Genomic DNA, 13,080 nt, shown 5'->3' with positions numbered 1-13,080 from the left:
CGATCCCTGGTGGTCCAGAAGTGCAGCAGGCAGGAGCAAGCTTTCGAAGTTCCTGCCCTGCTGCTAACCGGCTGCCACAAGATCGAGTTTCTTCGGCTGCTGAGCAGCACTGAGCAGGAGCGCGCTTTGGCACTGCTGCTCGGCACTGAGAAGCTTCCTTATTGGCTTGCAAGAATTCACAGGAGCCAGTAAGGAAGTCACTAAGCGCCGAGTAACAGTGCCAAATTGTGCTCCTGCTCGTGCTGCTCAGCGGTCAAAAAACCCGATCTCGCGGCAGCCAGTTAGCAACAGGGCAGGAGTACAGAAAGCTCGCTCCTGCCTGCTGCACCTCTGGACCAAAAGGGATTGGCAGAGAAGGTACAACAGGCAGGGAGGGAGGCAGGTTGCAGAGCCTGGCAGCAACCTACAATAATTCTGGGAATGGACGCTGGCTAGAATATAAACCGTGACCCCCATTTTTGGGCCAATTTTATATTTCTCTATCTTTATAATAAAATCAGTTTCAGATATTCTGGTCTCATCAGTCTAATGAGATTGCATAAATCTGAACCTGGCTAGTAGTAGTGGGTGTACTATTTTCCTAGACACGAGTTACAGATGTTTATCTGACAGTTTTATTACACCTAATTACCTGCTACAATACCTTTCCTTTTATATTGGGCTAAATACATTTTTGATTAGCTTTTGAGTGCATTAAATACTATAGGGAGGACATTTTGAAGGTTTGTGATACTGCTTTGAGTAAACAGATGCTTGTTGAGCAGTTAAGAGGCCTCTGACTAAATGCATTTTTGATTAGCTTTTCAAGGTAACCCTTCTACAGATCAGAAATAAGCAAATGTTGACAAATATCGGTGTATAAAGCAATTAAAGCATCTCAATGGCAGTCTCAAAGGAAAAGGGGTGGTTAAGGAAAGAACAAAGAGAGCTGGATGGGTGAGAAACAAAGAGATATGGATGGGTGATAAGAAGGTGACAAAACTGTATAATTTTATATTGTTCATTGCAATAGAAAACCAAGGTCTTTGGGGACACTTGTGAGCTCGAGACAAAATGGTTGCGTGAAGCTTTTCTTCCATCTGTCTCCTTCATCTTTATTATATTATTAACAGCTCAAATTCTATTTTTACAACCTTTTAGATTTTCACAAACATTTGTTGATATCATGGCTTCTTCCAAATATCGAAAATCTGACTTAACATTCTCCTCAGCGAAGAGTGAAATGTGGGATGCAAGATCCTCTATTGCCTTGCAACACTCAGCCTGAACTGCATGAAGAAATAACAATGTCTACTCTTCTCAGAACTTCTTCAGGTAAAACGAATTGATTAAAGTTGATAAAAGCTCACTGGGAGAATTGAAACAAGAAATTATTTCAATCAAAAAGCAAATTTCCTCACATGCTTCTCACTTGGATCAAACTGAAGCACTGCTCATGATGCACAGTTAAAATCCCTGCCTAAACTATCAAAGAAAACATACAAGCTCTTCATTGAGGATTTTAACAGATCCAGGAGAAATAATTTTAAAATCCTGGGATTGCCTGAATTTTGTGAAGGCTGGATCTCATTTCTATTCTGAAGATTTGGATTACAGACACCTTACAGCTCACTTTCTTGCCACTATTAGAACTAAAACAGGCCCACTGCGTGCTTTCACATATCATTCAAGACTCATCCCGACCTCGCTCGATTATTACAAAATCTCATTCAATCTGCTAAAACTATATCTCCGATTTAAATGGCCAATCTGTTGCAGATCTGCATAAAAACACTGTACAAAAAAAGCAATTTCTTGCCATGAGAACACATCTGAAGAGAATTGGAGCAAGATAAAGATTATTTTTCCCCAGTGACCATGAAAATCATACTGAACATCACCACCAAATCTTTTGAAGATCCAAATGCTTTACAGGATTATTTGGACCCACAAGGCTATTCTGATATTGAAGACACACCTAATGGCTATTTATTTACATTCAATGCCTCTCCAGTACTCTGTACATCAGGTTTGATAGTGTTGTAATGATTCTGGTTCTTCATAATAATCATAATTGTTATGAATGTGATTTATTAGTCTTATCTTACTAGTTATATCTATTTAGGAGACAGACACCAAGTCTTTGTGTACTTCATTATTTTGTGTAGTCTTTGTGTAGTTCACTATTGTCTTGCCTCAGTCAGTCACACTCATTGTGGTCTTTGAACTTTGTTTATACATGCTTGTTACCACTACTAAGCTTTTAATACTATCACTATTACAGATATTCATCGCTGCTCCTGTCAAATTCTAATTCATAATACACATCAGAATTATCATTACGAAACTCACTTTCAGGATGCTTGGGCCCACAGGGTGCCACAGATTTCTGTGATGCCTTGTGTGCCTAAGTGAACCTCTATGTTTTCTCCTTGTAATATCTAATATCTCTCCCTCTTAAAATACTCTCTCTTGATGTCAAAGGACTGAATAACCCCTTTAAGCGCCACAATTTTTAGTCATATGTAAGTGTCATTCCATGTTATGTGATCTAATTTTAGAAAAGTGCCCCACCTCACCATCATAGATTTTGATGAATCTTTTGTAGGAGCCTGCCACGGTATTTGCCACTTACAGAATCATGGCCAATATGCCTTCTCAACAGGCATCCTTTATCTACAAAACTTTACAAGTATCAAAAAGAAATTTTTGAACTGGCACTCAAAATGTTTGGAAAAAAAGACCAGGATTCAACATTTCGGTCATGAGGTCCCTGATCCTCTATTACACAATTGTTATTCTTTCTCCAGCACCATGCATTAAGGACATCAAGGAAACTCTACAGAAACTGACTTGAGTTGGTCATGTAACAATGAAGTTGGCATTCATGCACCAAATTTATTACTGTGGTAGTCTCCAAATTTTCTAGGCTGACATATGGAATACAAGCTATTCTCAAATTCAAGGACTCTCTTTCTCCTGGTCAAATAATCTATAAGTCATTGGCTCAGTCATTCTTCACTATCCCCTCAGTTAAAGGCTGCACTCATAAAAGATTCATCAGCAGACTACTATCTTATCAAGCTGCCTCCAAAGACCCAGAACTGAGCCAAGTGGTCATACATGCACTTTAGGAAGCTCCTTAAATCGTACTTTTTCCACAATTTAGCAGTCCTTCTTAGATACTCTCGGAAGCTTTCTTGAGTGTTAACCTCGCTTATCACTTATGACATAGCTCACTGATACTGACCAACTATGCCTCTTAAGTCTTATTGTAGCTCGCCGACACCGGTCAGTTTTGCCTCTTCTGTAAACCACATAGAACTGCGAGGCTTATGTGATATATAAATAAAAATGTATGCCATGTTATGTAACAATCCAAGACAAAACCCTTTTTGACTTTATTTCCATAGCTTTAAAACTAGTTATTAATAACTGGAAAGATAATTTCCATCTATCATTGCACATGTAGTGGAATTGGGTTCTATTATACAAAAAAAAAATATGAAGATAATCTTTCTTATAAGTCTTTAAATTACTTTCTTAAGAATTAGAAAATGGAAGTTCTTAGACAATTATCTTTCATAACTCAAAAACAATTTCCTTTATTCAATTTTTTGTACTTTATTATATATATACACTAGTCTTTAAGCCCATTACATTAACGGGTGCTAGATGTGTGTCTGTATTTCTTTCTGTCTCTCTCTCTCCTTGGCCGCTTTCTGTCTGTCTGTCTCTCTCCCTGGCCCCCTGCCTATCTCTCTCTGGCCCCCCTAGCAAACCAAGATTGCTGCCTGCCCCCCAGTACACCCCTCCACCCAAAGCACACACCCCCAGCACACCCCTCCCCCATTTTCCCTCTCCCCCTCCACTTCTTTCTGTCTGTCTCTCTCCCTGGCCCCCTGCCTATCTCTCTCTGGCCCCCCCAAAAAACCAAGATTGCTGCCTGCCCCCCAGCACACCCTTCCCCCCAAAGCAGCCCCTTTTCCCTCTCCCCTCCACTTTTTTCTGTCTTTTTCAGTAATAAAAATAATTTTCTTCATATTTAAAAAAAAAATATCCCCACTGAGAAAACACATTGGAAGAAAATCTGCACAACAGCTTTCCTGCTCTAGGTAGAATTTGGTTTTTAAAATCACTCCATATACATAGAAACCATCTTTTATTTACACTTGCAAATGTTCTTCCAAGTCCATGGCTTGTGGGCCCAAGTCTGAGTTCTCCAAATATCAGTTTTTGACTTAGAGATGCGAGTGCTCAGACTGTCCTGTATAACAACACTGTCGAGGCATGGTGCACCTACAGGATACTTACTTGGATGGGCAAAACCCAAAGTTCCTCAGTGACGGTGGTCAGCAAACACGCTCAGTCATACTCTTCCTTACTGCGCTTTCTTTCTGGGTTGTCGTCGCCAGGCTCCTCCTTTCCTTGGATGAGCTCTAGATCTTCTGTATCATCTGACTCCCCATCTGGATCCTCGTTTTCCTGCTGAAGATTTTCCTCATACTCCATTGGTCCACCTCCTGCTTTATCCACAACAGCAGAATCCTTTGCCTCCTTGTTTTCTCCTCCCTTGAGCAATTTATGACTTCTGTCTGCTCCTCCCACTTTCTCTTCATAGTCAGGTCTCTCCAGCTCAGCCTCCTCAAACTGATCTTCTCTCCTTGGTTATTGGGGTCCTGGGCTGTGTCAGCAGCCTCGCAGCATCTCGAAGGACACCCTCCTGCCATTGCTCTCACCGCCGCACGCACCGCAAGCCGCCACATGCGCTGCAAATCGAACACGGCCACGGAGTCAGACACCACGGCGGCAGGAAACATGGAGCTGTAAGTGCGCATGTGCGCTTAGGGTTTTATTATAGAGGATATATGTGTGTCTGTTATCTCTTTGTTCATGAATCATTTGTAATGCAACTACTTTAAATTTAATAAACATTTGAAAAAAAAAAAAAGAGAAACCCAAGATCGTTGTTAAGTCCTGTCTGGTGGGTGTCAAAATATTTTATCATTTTGATTTCAAAGGTTTTAATGTCCCTGGATTGCCCACTCCTTCCTGCCACGGCACCGCCACCCCCCTGGTATCCCCCTGGCACACCTGTCTACCCCAACAACCTCCCCCACCTCTATACCTGTACGAAGAAAGTCCAGGTGGATGGATGCTCACACCCTTACCACTCCAAAAGGGCGGGAAGTTCTCGGTGCATTCTGGGATGCACCGGGGAGGGGCCTAAGGCTCCGATTGCCTCAGATGCCTAAGGCTACTCCCACGACTCCAAAATGGCAGGCCTTCCCCTTCCCAGCTCATTCTGGTATGCACCGGGGAGGGATCTAAGGCTCTGATTGCCTCAGATGCCTAAGCCCCTTCCCATAGGAGGCACCTGTGTTAATCAGAGTCTTAGGCTTCCTTCCCAGTGCATTCTGGGATGCACTGGATGTGGCCTAAAACTCGGATTGGCCCAGGAACCTAAAGCCATTTCTATGGGAGGGACCTTAGGCATCTGAGGCAATCAGAGCCTTAGATCCCTCCCCGGCACATCCCAGAATAAACTGGGGAGGGGAAGGCCCGCTGTTTTGGAGTGCCGGCCAGAGAGTGTGAGCTGTCCTTAAGTTACTGTACTATTCAGCCTTGTCATTATGCTACTGTATTGTATTGTATTGTCCAATGTAACATACTATGAATGTTGGTTGTAACCCGTTCTGAGCTCCCTGGAGGACAGGATAGAAATCAAATTAAATAAATCTATAATAATAAAACCCTAGAGCGTGCATGCGCTGTTGAACGATCGTGAGTCCTGGTGGCGTGAGGTGTGCTTCTGTGTCAGTCCTCACAGCGCATGCACCAGCGACTCCTCCCTCCTACTGCCGCTCCTCTTAGCGCTTCGGGTCTTCTACAAATTTGCTTGCTCCTTTTACTAGCATTTAAAAAATGTAGGTAAAAGTTCAAATTCTTCATCAGTCCTCTGCAATTCCCAATGTGGGTTTAATTCATTTTTAGTAGCAATAGGGTTAATGTGAACTGAAGCTGGCTTTGAAGAATTGGAAAACTAACAGAGAGAATCATAGACCTCTCACGATGAGCAGGAAAAGCTCAGTATAAATCCAGCAAAACTTTGTGAAATTATCTTGCCAACAAAGTTATCTAAATTTGAACCTGCGAGGAAAGGAGAGCAGGCTGCAATTTTGATGCAAATTTGCTTCCTGCCCCAGGACCAATGGGGTGTTACTTCCTGATTGAAGGACGCCTGGGGGATTGATGCAGGGAGTTGCCAGAGGAATGGAAAAGAATTAGCGGGAGGGTTTCGTTTTTAAGGGAGGAAGGTTCTGCTTTGTTTGTGCAGAAACGTAGAAAACTGGAAGATACGTTGATTTCACAGAGCAAGAGAGGTAAAAGCAAAATAACTGTATTCTTTGAGCCCAGCTATGCATGTATGGTGTAAAGTTGCAATCCCTCTCCTCCAATGACAGAGTCTGCAATAAAAACTCTGCCTGTTTTGTTTTGAACTGAGAGAAACTGCCTGTAAAACACATAAGCCCAGATCTTAGTCTGTGTTTGTGGTTCTCCTGATACTCTAGAGGCTGTGAGCTAAAACAAATCGTAGTTTATAGTACTGACCTGAACAATAAAGCACGGTTGTTTGCATCAGAGGGGGGGTGGGGGGTTTCATGGAAACATGCTGCGGGCATGCAGGCAGACTTGCATGGGGAGGGGGGTGTTCAATGGAAGGGGGATGCAGGCAACGGAGGGGGTTTCAATGGAAGGCAGGCTGGCATTGGGGGGGGGGTTTCCATGGAAACATGCTGCTCAGGGGGATGGGAGGCAGGCAGGCAGACAGGCTGGCATCGGGGGGGGGGGGTTCAATGGAAGGGGAATGGGAGGCAGGCTGGCATTGGAGGGGGTGGGGGGTTTCAAAGGCAGGCAGGCTGGCATCGGGGCGGTGGGGTGGTTTCCATGGAAACATGCTGCTCAGGGGGATGGGAGGCAGGCAGGCTGGCATCGGGGGGGGTTTCAATGGAAGGGGGATGGGAGGCAGGCAGGCAGGCTGGCTTCGGAGGGGGGGTGAGGGGAGGAAGGAGGCACTGGGGGAACTAAGGACATAGAAAGGGGCACTGGGGACACTATGGACATAGGAAGGGGAACTAAGGACATAGGAAGGAGGCACTGAGGGTACTAAGGACACAGGGAGATTCACAGACAGAAAAAAATGACAGACAGGTATCGTGCAAGGAGAGAAAGACAAAGAAAAAAAAATACCCAGACAGACAGACATCTACTCTAGCGCCCGTTAATGTAACGGGCTTAAAGACTAGTAAATAAATAAAATCCCTAAGGCCAAACTTTCTTCATACAGGTACGGGGTGGGGTGGAGGTTGTCGGGGTAGACTTAGGTGTCGGGGGGGGGGGGGGGGGGGGGGGGGGGCCAGAGGCTGGCGACAGGAGGGAGTGGATAATCCAGGGACATTAAGACCTTTCAAATCAAAATGATAAAATATTTTGACACCTATCAGACAGGACTTAACAATGATCTTGGGTTGTTGGTTTTTTTTCCAAATATTTATTAAATTTAAAGTAGTTGCATTACAAAAGATTCATAAACAGAGAGATAACAGACATATATACAGTATATATATTAGGGAGTGGGCTTACCTCCTGCTCAGCATACTTCAGGAGTGGTTAATGGATTCGGAGGCAGGAGGAAGTGGGCATCCCTCCTGCCTGGCGTACTTTGCTGGGGGGCAGTTCCCTCCTGCAGTTGCTCAGCTGGTCGCAGTGGGGGATTCCCTTGCCGCAATCCACTAAGCAGCCACATCTGTTTGAAATGTAGGTCAGCAATTTGCTGGCCTACATTTCAGGCATCTATTGCAGCCCTGGAGAAACACCTAGGGCTGCTTAAGCTCGCCCAAGGCAACTTCCAGAAAAAAACACGCCCACACCCAGCTTTGGGCGAACTTAAGTATCCCTAGGTGTCTCTCTGCACCCGCAAATGATGCCTATAGTGTAGGCGGTCTGCCTTGGGTTGTTTTTTTTTAAACTTACATCCCAATTGGCTGGTTAGACAGCGGTAGGATGCCTACTGCCACCTATAGTCGGGACACCATTTATAGAATCAGCCCCTCTGCTTCTACTCAAAACAGTGAAATAACTATTTTGCTCTTCTAAGATGACAGCAGGAGGGGTAACATGCACAGAGCTACAGTTATAACCTTAAATAAGTCAGGGGGATAACCTATATAGGGAGATGGTTACACCCTATTTAACAGCAGGGCAGATGAGAACTATCATTTTTATATGTATCTGCCATTATCTACTATATGGAACAAGATGGATTCCTTAAATTTGGTACCTTGTAATTAGCATAATTTCAAATGAAATCTCAGAATGGAATTTTGTGTATCAAGTCTAGAAACAAAGGCAGAACAATGCCTGCAACTAGAAACTCATCCCAGACTAGAGAGAGCTAAGTAATCTCAACACAGCCATGAGGATTTTAGCTCTAGCCCTTTTAGAATTAGGTCAAAGCAAGTTAAATTCAGGTACACTATGATTTCCCTTTCTTCAGAGGGCTTACAATTGGAAGCCTGTACTTGAAGCAATCAATGGAGCACAGATAATTTGCCTAAGATCAATAGGTGCATCACTGGGATTTGAATCCTGACTTCCATGGTTCTCAATTTGCTGCTCTTCCACTCCTAAATGGCCATAAATAGATCTGATGTTCTAGATTACTCGTCTATATGTCTTGTCCTTATTTTCTCCGTTTTTTGGTATTTTCTTATCTGCATATTTAAAGGTCTGGAACACTTAAGCAAATGCTCCAGAGTAGAAGCAGGGACACTTATGGTGGAAGTGACCCTGAATACAGCAGCGACATCTTCACTACGGAACGGAAGGCGAAACTATAGAAAATTGCAGTCATTTGCAGTTCTGGCAATCACTCCCTGCAAAAGCTTGGAAAGAAAAATATCAAGAGTAAATAAAGGTTGCTTGGAAAAAAAAATATCAAGAGTAAATAAAGGTTGATAAAGCCCGTCCAAAATAATAATAACTACAGTACTGTTTCAAGCTAAGGCACTCAGTGCTTATTGCTTATCGCCCATCTTCCTGTCACGAAGGGATCCTCCACACAAAAAATACGAGTAACACAATAACAAACCTACCCAGGCACCACATTGTGCACTTCCCTTTTACAGACGTCACTTTCTCATCACATCCCTTGTAGGCCAACTTAGGTCACATGCACCTACAAGAGGGCGTCATTCCCTGTCATTAGCGTGCGAAGGTGGTTTTTTAGCTATCTGAATAATAGACATTAGTCATTCTCGCTTCTTCTGCGGCGGTTTTTAATGAAATAGGAGGCAGCTGATTTATTTCTCTTCTTATATTTTCCCAACAATACAGCACATAACTTCATTAATCCTCTACCAACATATGCTTACTGAACTGTTAACCCTCGTCTCTGGGAGGAACGCCTCTGTGATTCTGTTTGCTCTTTTTTTTTCTGTCTACTACCCTATACCACCCTTAGCATATAGTTCCAGCAAGCGCGAAATATTTCCCACATAGACGAGTAATGGACGGTGCGCAGGCGCATTGCGTCAGTGCGGGATCTATTTCTCAGCAGCCGGAAGCACTCACTGAGCTGCTCTTGTTCAGCTCCCTGGATTGGAGGTGCGGAGCTGTGACAGCCTTTAAGGTTGTCGTCTTTCATTCATTTGCGGAACAAATACAGAGTGATCGCTGCTGCTGAGCTATACTTTCTACACCTGTCCATCGTTTAGTGTGTGTGAACCCAGCGGTGTCTGAACAGGTATAGGAACATGCTGATACCTCTTTCATGAATGCAAAGGAAAATTCATGGGGAGGTTCAGGGAATGCTTGAAGTTCTACTTTTCTGGTCCCTCCAAACTGCCCTTTACTCCTGTTTTCCAGGCTTATGGGCCAGGCACTGGGCAAGCCTCTCTTGTACACTAAGGCCCCAATTCTAATTTATAGCATCTTAAGTTTTATTATTTTAGATTTACTAACCACCTTTTCATAAAGAGATTCACCCAAAGCAGTTTAAGTTGTGCTTGCAACTTACCGCCCCCTCCCCCTGTTTACTAAGCCACGCTAATGGCAATTGCCCCAAAGCCCTTAGAGATTTAAAGAGCTTTCGAGTCTTTTGCCATGTGGCAGCAGCTAATTCAGTTTTGTAAAATTGGGGTGGGTTGTGCGTAATTATTTAACAAGCCAATTGGTGCCAATAATTAGCAATTAACATCTAATAATTGATATTAATTGGCACATTTGTAGAGGCATTCTATAAAGTGGTGCACATCATTTCTAGGGACATGGCCAGTGGTGGAGCATGGAAACTTCTAAAAGGCACACTGTTTTAGAATGTACAGCTTAGGTGTAGGTATTTAGGTCTGGTTTTCCTTGACCTAAATGGGTGTGCCTAAATGTTATGCCACGTATGGCCGCTGAGCATGATTATATAGGGGGAGCCTTTTATAGAATCTTTCTATGTGCCGTACTGATCGGCGCCAATTTTTTAGGCTCCATATATAGAATATGACTCTAAGGATATAATTTTGTAAATGTCTGCTTTATAAAGAAAATATAGGTGTCTAGTATCTTTGTAATATCCCACAAATTTACACCTTTTCCAAAAGTTTAAATTTGTTCTGTACACCCCCCCCCCCCTTCCCCTTTTGTCCAAACCATTCCCCTTGAGACTGCATGTTTCTTCATGGAAAATACAGAGTTGGACCTAAGTGTGTATTCAGTTATATCCTATATAATAATACCCTTAGCACTCATGCGCACTTGAATCTTCGTGGCTCCATGCGTCCGTAGCTCCGTGGTCAGCAGAGAAATGTTGGGAGCATGTGTGGCACGTGTGCACGTTCTGAGCTGACATCGGGGAGAGAAGGAGGTGGCGGTGACCGAGCTACGGAGCTAGGGGAGGAAAGGCCACAAGCACTGCCGCTCCCTGGTTGCACGTCCTTCTCCTCTGCCTCCACTCTCCCCTCTGGGTGAATTTCAGTTCATTGGGCGGGATAAGGATTTGTTGGAGACTGGTGGCGCTACCGCAGAGGGGGTGGGGTGGGCTGGGGGAGTAGGGCGCAGGCGGGGAACGGGAGTGGGGGAAAGAGACAGAAAGACAGACACACAGATGGCGGCCAAGGAGAGAGAGAGAAAGTAACAGAAGGACAGACACACAGACAGCGGCCAAAGTGAGAGAGAGAGAGACAGAAAGACAGACAGCAGCCAAGGAAAGAGAGAGAAAGAGACAGAGAGACACACAGACAGTGGCCAAGGAGAGAGAGAGAAAGAGACAGACAGACACACAGACAGCGGCCAAGGAGAGAGAGACAGACAGCGGTCAAGGAGAAAGAGAGAGAGAGACAGAAAGACACACAGAAAGACAGACAGCGGCCAAGGAGAGAGAGAGACAGGCAGACAGACTGTAGCCAAGGAGAGAGGGAGAGACAGAAAGACAGACAGACACAGGGAGCGACAGAGGGAGACAGAAAGACAGACAGCGGCTAAGGAGAGAGAGAGCGAGACAGAAAGATACACAGACAGTGGTGAAGGAGAGACACAGAAAGACAGACAGACAGTAGCCAAAGAGAGAGAGACAGACAGAAAGAAAGACAGACAGCGGCCAAGGAGAGAGAGAGACAGAATGGAAGACAGACAGACACATCTATTCTAGCATCCGTTAATGTAACGGGCTTAAAGACCAGTAATTTATAAGACCATTTTCCATATGGAAATTTTATAAAACATTTTTATGGGAAATATTTTATAAAATTGTCAAAAAAGATAGCTCTATAACAGTGTGTTTATAAAATAGCTTACCTGAAAGTTCCCATATAAAGTTGTGTGTGTGTTTATTTTACTTATTTATTTATGAAAATGTTTACTGCTTTGGTTAGGTTTTTGAGCCAAAAAAGAATACAATACAAAAAATAAATAGTTACACACAATAATCATACAACTTGGTATACCGGTAGAAATCAATACATATACAAATTTTATGCAAATAACAGAAATTTTATTTTAGAGAATGTTTTGGAGGTGTTAATTATGGATGCCTTTTAATAATTTATGCTAATGGATTTAGCGTGCGCTAATGATTAATGCATGTTAAATGCAAATATTCCCATTTTATTGCTATGGGCTTCTTAGAATTTAACATGCACTAACTATTAGCACCCCTTAGTAAAAGGATCCCTAGATCCATTTCACCTAGAATGATTTATTGCAGAAAGTGTCCTCTGGCAATAGATCTTAGGTTAGGGTTAGTTATAAGTACTGCTGCCTGATTCACCGATTCATTTGGTAAATCGATTCGAACCAATTAATTGTCCCCAAAAATCGGACTCGCTGATTCAGTGAACCTCCCCCCCAAGTGAGTCCTGACATACCTCTGGGCCTCCTGAAACAGCAGCAGCGATGGCGGCCGACCAGCAGGGGCAGCACTCTGAATGGGTTGCTCACAGCCTGCCCCACTGGGACCTTCCCTCTGCTGTGTTATCTGTGATGTCACTGATGATGCGGCAGAGGGAAGCCCTGGCGGGGCATGCCGCAGTCAGCCTGTTCACAGTTCTGCTTCTTCAAGGCTGACTACCACCACCACTGCTGTTACTTCTTTGCGAGGACTGGAGGTATGACATCTCAAGGTGAGAGGGTCAGTGGGGTTTGCTGCACAGGGGGATAGGAGGGAGGGATGGAAAGCTATTGCACAGGGGAATGGGAGGGAGGTATGGAAAACTACTTTACAAGGGGTTGGGGGAGGGATGGAAAGCTGCTGCACAGGGGAATGGAAGGGGGAGGAAAGATGCCGTAAAAGGGGGAAGAGAGGAAGAATTGGGGTGGAGGAGAGGAAAGGAGAGATGAAACAAAGAGGTAGAAAGGGGTGAGAGGGAGGAATCCTGCATATGGTGGAGGGAAGGGAGACATGCATGGAGAAGAGAGAGGGAGAAATGTTGGACATAGGGCATAGGGTGGAGGCTAGGGAGAGATGTTGCATGGGGAGAGAGAAAGAAATATTGCACATGATAATCTTATTTAATCTAACCATAATTTATTAATCACACTATCCCAAAAAGGTTC

At 43.9% G+C, this 13,080-nt stretch overlaps 1 protein-coding gene across 2 annotated transcripts in view; it reads left to right on the top strand.

Moving 5' to 3' along the window:
- The first annotated feature begins 6,051 nt into the window (after positions 1-6,051).
- UMAD1 (UBAP1-MVB12-associated (UMA) domain containing 1) overlaps positions 6,052-13,080 on the top strand; it is a 191,686-nt gene continuing 184,657 nt past the window's right edge. Inside the window, exon 1 of one of the 2 annotated variants that reach the window (XM_033931025.1) lies at positions 6,052-6,362. The gene's annotated coding sequence lies outside the window, so the exon portion shown is untranslated. Of the gene's footprint in view, positions 6,363-9,364; positions 9,785-13,080 lie in introns of those variants that run through there. The other variant, XM_033931024.1, reaches the window with a different exon arrangement.

This window comes from Geotrypetes seraphini, chromosome 2 (genome assembly GCF_902459505.1).
Source record: "Geotrypetes seraphini chromosome 2, aGeoSer1.1, whole genome shotgun sequence".
Classification (NCBI taxonomy): Eukaryota; Metazoa; Chordata; class Amphibia; order Gymnophiona; family Dermophiidae; genus Geotrypetes; species Geotrypetes seraphini.
The sequence above is the reverse complement of the archived record's forward strand: the minus strand, read 5'-3'. Positions and strand labels throughout refer to the sequence as shown.